Below are 10511 nucleotides of genomic sequence, written 5' to 3'. Positions count from 1 at the left end.
TTACTGTTTGGGTTTCATGGTGAAATGATTCCTAACTGGATGAAACTCAAGTCTTACACGATAGTACATAGTTGAGAGGAACAGAGAGATTATTATAAAATAACTTCTTTTTCTGACATGCAGAAATAGTGGAACAACAGTGTTTTTTTCTTTTATTCTTTTCAAAGATAGAAAAATGTAGGTATTAAATATGATAGAATGTGGAGAAACTGACAAAAAATGCAGTTCTACAGATTTTGGGAACCATGACTATGTGTACTTTCATTTCCAGTACATACACCCTTATTATCCTAATGAAATACTATGCAATTCTGTATCCTCAGCTGTGGTGGTGTTATCTCATCATCATCGTCATCACTGTTTCAGGAAGGAGGATCAAGTGGGAGGTAACGAACAAAAAGGTAGCAGATAAAGATACAGAGAAAGGGACAGAGCAAACGAAAAAAAGAGGAGAGGAAAGGAATGAAATGAGAACTCTTGGCAAAGGTTGAGATACATAATGGGGTTAGAGATTATAAAAATAATATGATAGCATATGATCTGCAAAGGAATTTGTTGTTTATAAAGAACTTTAGTGTATGTTATCTAATTTAAATTTTATGAAAGTTGTTAATGATGTTTTATTATCCAAATAATAAAACATTATGGATCCATTATGGATCAGGAAATATGAATAGGGCTGAAAGAATACAAGTTGATCATTATTTTTCCTTTTAATATATTTACTGAATGGCTACTTTGTTGCTAGTCAGTATGCTAAGTGCTGGAAATAGAAATGTTTGCAAAGTGAGCATGATGTCTGCCCTTATAACCTACAGTCTAGTATAGGAGAAAAGTGTATTCAAAATTATAGAAACAACTGTAAAATTGCAACAATTTAAGGAACATGGTACTATGAAAACATAGGATAAAAGGATTTGATATAGTTTGATCCTTTTTTGACAAACACATTGCACAGTTATCTTGCTTGAATCTGTTTTATGAATATGCTTCACTGAAATGTGATTCTACATTGAGGAATCAATAAACATTTTCAAGCCACTCTTGCATTTTTTAAATTAAATAAGTTTCCCAAGGTATAAATAAAAACCTTACTTTATTTTTACACACAGAACTCCCTGCCTTTACAGTGCGACCATTTATTGGATCAAAATTCTATACTTTGTAGTCTTTAGTCAAGAAATGGCCAACAAGGTCACTTAAGGTCTATTCTAGACATATTTTAACTACCACTTACTTCCCCAGCTTTGAAAGTATCACTCATAGCCTGTCAGCCAGATGATTAAAGTCTATGCCTCTAGTCCCTAGGGTTTTCCTTTTTTAGACTTCTCAGAGTAAATGCTAGCTTTATGCAACACCAGATATAAGAGACTGATCAGACAAGATTTGTACTCATAAACTTCTGCTCTAGAAGAAAAGCACACAATATAACTACTGAACATCCAATAGTACTTTTACTCTAAGGACTTAAAACCTAAGTGAACACCATCTTCTCAAATAACCCCTAATAGTTAGTTCATTAATCCTTCTAAGAGCCCATGGCCAAGGTTGATAAGAATAAACAGGACACTAAAATACAAGGAGTTTAACTGCTGTATTCTGGGTTCCCCAAATTTAATAAGACCTGGAGTCATGAGGCTCCTTTTTCTCAATATAGACACTCTACAAGGACTTTTGAATGAAATGACCAGTATTTACCTTTCCTAGAAATGTGGATATTACCTAAAGTGTTAATCTATTTGGTAGTTTCTTTCTCCACATTTCATATTTTACTTAAGAATCTTCACACTAAGGTAAACTTTGTAAGCTCTGATTATTACCCAAAATTTGGAGTTTGAATATTTTGTAATAATGCTTTTTAAAATATTATTTTGATAAATATTTTCCATGTAATAATATCTGGACTAAATTTCAACAGTACTATGTTTCAGTCCACCTTACAGTAAGTTTATATTTTCATATCCCTCTAATTTGCCTCCAGTAAATTATTAGATATCTTACAGCTACTGATTTCTTACTTAATTCCATTGTGGTCAGAAAACATTCTTTGTATGGTTTGTTTCCTTTTTTGGTGAACATAGCATGTACACTTGAAAATCATGTGTATTCTATAGTTGTGTGTATTATTTTGGTTCAGGTGGTTGATAGTGTTGTTCAGATCACTTATGTTTTTTTTGAATTTTGCCTAGCTCTTCTATCAAATGCTGAGGGAAGAGTGTTGGTATCTCTATAATAATGAAATAATCTATAGCTGCCTTTAATTCTGTTCTTTTTTGCTTCATACATTTTGATGCTCTATTATTAAGTATACCTGTATTCATGATTTTTATGTCTTTCCTATGGATGGAACTTTTATCATTATAAAGTGTTCCTTTTTGTATATGGTTTTATTTTGTCTTGAAGTCTTATTTTATCTGATACTGATATTGAGTCCCTTCTCATTACTTTCTTATGCTTATTGTTTGCATAATATATCTTTCCCATCCATTTACTTTTAATGTATTTATGTTTAAAGTGCATTCTCATTGTCTATGAGCCTTTCTTGTTAATCCTTCATCAAAATCCTAATTTTTAATTTGAGTGTTTAGCTCATTAACATTTATTGCAATTATTGATATGATTAGATTTAGATATCATGTTTTATTATTTGATTTTTGCTTGTACTATTCTTTTAACCTTTGTTCCTCCATCTTTTGGATTATTTGTATTTTTTTAGGATTCCATTTTGATATATCCATTGACTTTTTAGCTATATCTGTCAACATACACAATAAACTTTTTACAGTCTGCTGAGGGTTAATATTACTTAATATAAATTATAGAAACTTTGTATATGTATAGGGTCATTTACTGCAACTCTCCATCCTTTGTCATATGAATTACATCTATATACTTAAATCCCACAACATGATGGTATAATTTTAAAAACAATTATATGTATTTTAATAAGTAAGAGGAGATAATGTCTTTTATATTTACCAATATATTTGCCACTTCATATTCTCTCTATTTCTTCCTCAAATTCTGAGCTTCCAGCTAATACTATTTCTCATCACCCTGAGAACTTCCTTGAACATTTCTTGTAGTGCAGGTCAGCTAATAGTAAATTTTCGTCACTTATTTGAAAATGTCTTTATTTTACCTTCACTTTTGAAGGATATTTTTACTTGATGTAGAATTCTCGGTTGACGGATTTTTTCTTTAGCACTTAAATGATTTTATTCCACGGTCTTCTGGCCTCCATTGTTTCTGAGGAGAATCGAGCAGTCATTTGAATTATTGTTTCCTTGTGTTTATAGGTCATTTTCCTCTGGCTGCCTTCAGTGTTTGCTGGATTTCTCTTTTGTTAAATAATGCCCCCTCCTTTCTCTCAAAAACACACTTAAATTTCAGTGGCTGTGGTTGTACTATACATTGACCTCTGTTTCTTCATGTGAGAGAGACTGTGGGTTTTCTGTTGGAGTTTTAGTCACTCCATGCAGTGCCTACTGTAGCTCAACCTCAGTCTAAAAGCCTTTCTTCACCTCGTTAATTCTCACTCATCGATCAAGACTCAGCTGATTAATCTGAGTCTCTAGATTCAACTAGATGTGTCCAAGTGTTGGGAATGCATTTGGTTGCATTTAACAGAAAATACTACTACAGTGATTTGAGCAAAACTGGGTTTGTTTTTCTCACCTAATATAAAATTCAGGGGTAGACAATTCAAAACTGATATAGCTGCTCAGACAGGTCATTAAGAACATATTTTTTTCTATCTGCTCTGCTATTTGAATAAACCTTTTATTTTTATAGTTTCAAGTTGAAACATATATTCTTGGGCATTACATTCACTTCCCAGGTAGGCAGAATAGGCAAGGAAAATTAGTAGGATGATCAAGTCATCCTAGTTTGCCTGAGACTTCTTCATTTTTAAACTTAAAATCCCAAGTTCCATTAGTTGAACTAAAAAAAAAAAATCACATGGCCTGTCACCCATGATTTGTGTTTTTCATGCCTATAAAATATTCTGTGTGATTGCAAAATAAAAATTCAAGTGTATTCGTCCTTTTGAAGAGATGGGATATGACCAAGCTGCAGTCACAGCTCACATTAACAATGTTGAATTATTATTAACTACGGCTAGATTCCTTGAATCATGGCATTTAGTCTTGTTGATTATCTCCAGAGAATGCTATTTCAAAATTTACTTAGATAACTTTATCTTAGGATCTTTCCAGACAAATAGCTTACTTAAATATTGATATCACTCTTGGTTATTTTATCTAGTTTTTAAAGTAATAGTTCAATATTTATGTTATAAAACAAAATGCATATAATAAAAAGGCAAAATCAAAATACATATTGCTGTAATGTTTTCAAATGTAAGTGCAAACAGTAAAATAAGGCCAAATAAGCTCAAAGAGATCTCAATGTTCTAATGAGAGATCTCAATTAATAAAACAATAAGTTAAAACATGGATATACTGAAGTTAAAACAGAATCATTTATATCTATGTTAAACACACTAGAATGAAATTTAAATATTGATGTTATAGAGAGTAAATATATGTCTTTTTGGTGGGTAGAGTTGCCTTAAACTGTTTCTGTTGTCAAAGGAGTTTAGGACATGCAACAAATCATCAATATTAGTAACAAATTCCAAGGAAATTGAAATTTATTTCTAGCCTGTCCATTAATTGCTTCCTTCAAGGCATAAAATAGCATTTCATAGCCTTAGGAGCAGAATATAGATATTTCCATGGTAAACATAAGACCGTATAATCTGACTAATAATTATGTAAGGTGTTTCTTATATAACCTGATATTATGTAAGCACAGTTAGGGATGTGTAGCATCTGCCTAGTGTTGTAAAAACACAAAACAAACATAACAGCCACTAGCATTTTCTTTTCCCTTGCTTCATTTTTCCCTTCTAATTTTTCCATAAACCAGTGACCACAAAGAGTGAATACTAATAAAGGATCCCTTACCTTTTAATGAAAGCACTTTCATACATCTTCTCTTATGCCTAAGAATTATTTGACAAAAATGCCTCTCAGCTGTTTCAGCAGTGTAAAATGTGTTTTTTTTCCTACAAATGAAACTGAGCAATTCATTTTAATACAAATGGTCCTGTAGGCAAAAAATGAATTATATTTTTAGAAGTATTCCCTGACCCCAAGACTCTGAAGGAGCTACTCTTCTGACTTCAGTTGCCAAATTAAACTAAGTAGAAAGGTAATTGTCTTCCCTGAAGGGCTTGGAAATAAAACCTGCTAGAAAGCTTTGTTTATGGATATGGAGATATTCAAGTAGAATGTGGTTCTCCTCCATACATTTTAATAAATGATTAATAGAAGAGGAATGAGAGTTCCCAGTTATATAGCCTCATTGGTGACCCATATATCAAGTCCAGGCCATCCCTTTATCTTAACCCTATAGTCACAGCCTAGTCCAGGACCTAGAGAACATTCTTTTTCCTTAGCTTGTTTATTTTGTTTGGAATTTAGTCCTTCATTGCCAAATACGTCTCCCTTCTTAGCCCATTATTTTTAATATAATGTATCTTCCCAGTTAGTGCTCTTAACCACCAAGCTATACTCTTCCCTCAAACTCCCAGTATTTTCAATTGTCTATCAATAATAAAGATAAATATTATTTAGGATGTGTTTTTCTAAATCTTTCTCATCTCCTAGTGTTTCAAAGAGCAGAAATACTGTGTAGCAATTATACTGGTACACTGCATGGTCAACTCTCAGCGGTCTAGCATGCAAAGAGGAGGTGATCATTCTATCACATGGAGACAGTATAATGTTATGAAATCTCCTTTAGTGAATTATTCTTATTTGTTCAATTGTTATGTTTCATCAGAACTTCTATTATGTCCACTATCGTTAGAACTTATTTGAGTAGCTGCTCATGCAAGCAAGACTTTATGTTCCATCCTTTTATATGTAAATTAAAAAATTATTCTTCAGCCAACCATATTATTCTATAATTAGCTTAGCAACACAAAGCAACCAGTTCTCATGTATCTGGACCAAGAAGCCACACACAGAAGTAATCATATCATATACTACACCTTCCCCTTGCAGGTTTACCTCTTGCCATGACTTCAAGTCAGTGCATAATTGTAAGTAAACTCTAGGTAATATCAAAGAAGGCATCTGCTGTCTGATAGTATATGAAAAGTGTAGAAATTAAAGAGGAGTAGAAATGAGTAAGGTGGGTAAATGGAAAATACTACAAAGTGCTGGAAACTTCAGTTTTACAAACATGTCTATAGATTCATATTTTCTTTCTAGAGAGGGATCCCGCAGGGACTTTGATTTAATTAATATAATGCCAAAGCTCAGCGAAGGAGTATAAATATTCAATAAATTCTTATGTAATACTATAATTGACTGAAGAATAATTTTTCATTTCCCATTAAAAAATGGTATTCGTGTGGACTGAAGAGTAGAATATACTATCAGACAGGTAGAGAAACAATACTGGATTTAGAGTCAAACAGGGCGATCAGAGTCTTATCCACTGGCTAGTGGTACAAGCTCAACTAAATCACTTCACCTGTCTTTTCTTCAGTTTTCTCATTTGCAGAGTGGAGACTGGAATCTTTCTCACAGGGTGTAATGCGAAAAAATGTTTTAGAGAAGGCGGAAGCAGTGGCGTCCGCAGCTGGGGCTTGGCCTGCGGGCGGCCCGCGGAGGTGGCGACGGCGCCCTTTGGATGCAGAGTTTGACGTCCAAGCAGCCTCGTCTCGGAGCGCAGTGTCTGTGTCCGTCCTCTACCAGCGCCTTGGCTGAGCAGAGTCGTGCGCCTGCCGCCTGGTTCGGCCGCCCCGTGCACTTGAGCGAGCAAGTGATAATCAAGTTACTATAAGTCTGCTAAACTGTGAAAACAGCTGTGGATCCAGCCAGTCTCAAAGTGACTACTGTGTGGCCATGGCCAGCTCCTGTAGCGCAGCAACAAAAAATGATAGTGTGGGCAGAACTGCCAGCACGGGGAACCTCTCCAGCTCCTTTATGGAGGAGATCCAGGGATATGATGTAGAGTTTGGCCCACCCCTGGAAAGCAAGTATGAATGCCCCATCTGCTTGATGGCATTACGAGAAGCAGTGCAAACTCCATGCAGCCATAGGTTCTGCAAAGCCTGCATCATAAAATCAATAAGGGATGCAGGTCACAAATATCCAGTTGACAATGAAATACTGCTGGAAAATAAACTATTTCCAGACAATTTTGCAAAACGTGAGATTATTTCTCTGATAGTGAAGTGTCCAAATGAAGGTTGTTTGCACAAGACGGAACTGAGACATCTTGAGGATCATCAAACACATTGTGAGTTTGCTCTTATGGATTGTCCCCAATGCCAGCCTCCCTTCCAAAAATTCCATATTAATATTCACATTATGAAGGGTTGTCCAAGGAGGCAGGTATCTTGTGACAACTGTACTGCATCAATGGCATTTGAAGATAAAAAGATCCATGACCAGAACTGCCCTTTGGCAAATGTCATCTGTGAGTACTGCAATACTATACTCATCAGAGAACAGATGCCTAACTTTATGACCTAGACCGCCCTACAGCCCCAATTCCATGCACATTCCGTACTTTTCGTAGCCATGAAAAGATGCAGAGGAATCACTTGGCACGCCACCTACAAGAGAACACCCAATCAAACATGAGAATGTTGGCCCAGGCTGTTCATAGTTTGAGCCTTATACCCTACTCTGGGTATATCTCAGAGGTCCGGAATTTCCAGGAAAGTATTCACCAGTTAGAGGGTCGCCTTGTAAGACAATGTCATCAAATCCGGGAGCTGACTGATAAAATGGAAACTCAGAGTATGTATGTAAGTGAGCTCAAATGAACCATTCGAACCCTTGAGGACAAAGTTGCTGAAATTGAAGCACAGCAGTGCAATGGAATTTACATTTGGAAGATTGGGAATGAATTCGAAATGTTAAGAAGAGCAGAAACCTGTTGTGATTCATAGCCCTGGATTCTACACGGGTAAACCCAGGTACAAACTGTGCATGCGCTTGCGCCTTCCGTTACCGACTGCTCAGCGCTGTGCAAACTATATATCCCTTTTTGTCCACACAATGCAAGGAGAGTATGACAGCCACCTCCCTTGGCCCTTCCAGGATACAATATGCCTTACAATTCTTGATCAGTCTCAAGCACCTGTAAGGCAAAAACCACGAAGAGATAATGGATGCCAAACCAGAGCTGCTTGCTTTCCAGCGACCCACAATCCCACGGAACCCAAAAGGTTTTGGCTATGTAACTTTTATGCATCTGGAAGCCCTAAGACAAAGAACTTTCATTAAGGATGACACATTATTAGTGCACTGTGAGGTCTCCACCCGCTTTGACATGGATAGCCTTCAGAGGGAGGGTTTTCAGCCACAAAGTACTGATGCAGGGGTATAGCTTGCCCTCACTTGTTCAAAAACAACTACCTGGAGAAAACAGTGCCTTTCCTTGCCCTGTTCTCAATAACACGCAAACAAACAAAAATGCCACGGGAAAGATGTAGTATCTACTAGTCAGTTTTGGTTAGAGAGGTCACTTACTATTTCTTCCTCTTACAAATGATCTGAGGCAGTTTTTTCCCGGGAATCCACATGTTCCATGCTTTTTCAGAAATGTTAGGCCTGAAGTGCCTGTGGCATGTTGCAGCAGCTATTTTGTCAATTAGTATACCTCTTTGTTGTACTTTCTTGGGCGTTTGCTCTGGTGTATTTTATTGTCAGAAAGCCCAGACTCAGAGTACTAAACTTTTAATAATAATGAACTTTCCTTAAAACTTCAATCTATTTTTATAGCATTATATACAACATATTAAACGTGAAAATCACAAAAATGGGAGAAATTATGAAATGTAAATGGTACAAAAAGTAAAATGGTATTTTTAAGGTAGAATGTTTTTAAAATGCTTAACATTTTATCTAATCAAAGAGTCTCTGCAGTCTTTATACTTAGAAGTTCAGTCATATAAAAAAGACATGTAGTCTCAAAATTCAAAGGAATCTTAAGATATCAGATTTTAATGTCCTCATTTTACGTTTGAGGAATTTTATGACTAGTGAAGCTAAGTACATTGTCCAAATTTATGAGCTATATTTGTGTTTGTGCTAGAGTTCCTTTTATCACATTAAAAAATCATTCTTTGTTAAAGTATTATATATTTTACTTCATTTCACTTTAATAAGTTATGGAAAAATATTTGTCAATACATTCTGTTACTCACACAATGGGGGGGTTTGGTCACTTGGTGAGTATAAGCCTAATGACACTGACCAAGGAGCATTTAGCAGGGAGATTTTATTACTTATAACAAGTAAGGAGAACATTGGGATAGTCCCTAAACCAGTGCCTCCCTGAACCAGGGGCTGGGTCAAGTTGTATAAGCATAGGGTAATGAGATGTGATCTGATTGAATTTTCAATGCAGTGATGCCAAGAGGCATGATCTGATTGGATCCTGCCATGGGGTGATGACACGACTGTATCTGATTGGCCCCTGGATCCTGCCATATGGTGTCTGCTTCTTAATTCAGTCCTCACTCCTGGTCAGAACACTTAGGCTCCACCCAGGTTTGCACACTTGGTTCATCCGGACATGCTCAGGTTACCTGACCTTCAACCTGGAGTCCATGGAAACTGAAAAACAACTCACAACTTTGTTACATAAAAGTTGAACCAGATTAATTTGATGCAGTTACAATTCTACATAATAAATATGGATGCCTAGATTAGGGAGGTTAAAATGTGCCATCTTAAGGCACTCCAGACATTCAGGATAGAACTGGGGAAATACACACACACACACACACACACACACACACACACACACACGTCCTGATAATATGCCTTTAAACATTCTTCCAAAGATACCTTCAGAAAATCAGTACATTATTTTAATTTGAATGTAAGTTTAGAAAGTTACTATTTCTCATATTTTTAAATACTATTCGTCTACTAGCACCGTCTTTGCGTCTGCTGCCTTTTGCCTAGTCCTAATCCTACTACTACATTATTTCCTATCATGTATGATAGGCTGGTTCCCTAGGATACTCTATTCGTTTTGATAATCAGGAAGGTAAGCCTAAGGTACTGACACCTCTAGACATGCTGCAATTAGTTGATTGCTTTTAGAAGATGTGTATCCAGAAGCTATTTTTTAACCTGTGGTTTTATATTGTTTTCTACTCGTTATTTGCATCAGAACTGTGGGAAATAAAAACTTCTAAAGTCAATGGTATTTTGTTATGACAATCCAAGCTGACTGATACATGAGTAGCTCTAGATATTAAAATATTTTCCTTGGTTAAATTACTGGTAATGGTAAAACAAGTTACTGTGTATGGACAGGAATTTGTACTGTGTGTATAATCTTATTACTGCTTCTTTGTTAGCCTCTCGATTGTGACTGTGTCCTGTTGGATCACCTGAATACAGCTGAATAGTTTTTTTTTTTTTTAAATTAAAACTTGGCTGGCTTTTTATTTTTTCTCAGTG

At 35.7% G+C, this 10511-nt stretch overlaps 1 pseudogene; it reads left to right on the top strand.

Annotated features, from left to right (window-relative positions):
- The first annotated feature begins 245 nt into the window (after positions 1-245).
- Positions 246-9557, top strand: LOC100612590 (TNF receptor-associated factor 6-like; annotated as a pseudogene).
- The last annotated feature ends 954 nt before the right edge of the window (positions 9558-10511 follow it).

The sequence above is a fragment of the Pan troglodytes genome, chromosome 8, assembly GCF_028858775.2.
Source record: "Pan troglodytes isolate AG18354 chromosome 8, NHGRI_mPanTro3-v2.0_pri, whole genome shotgun sequence".
NCBI classification, from domain to species: Eukaryota; Metazoa; Chordata; class Mammalia; order Primates; family Hominidae; genus Pan; species Pan troglodytes.
This window is presented reverse-complemented; position numbering and strand designations above follow the sequence as displayed.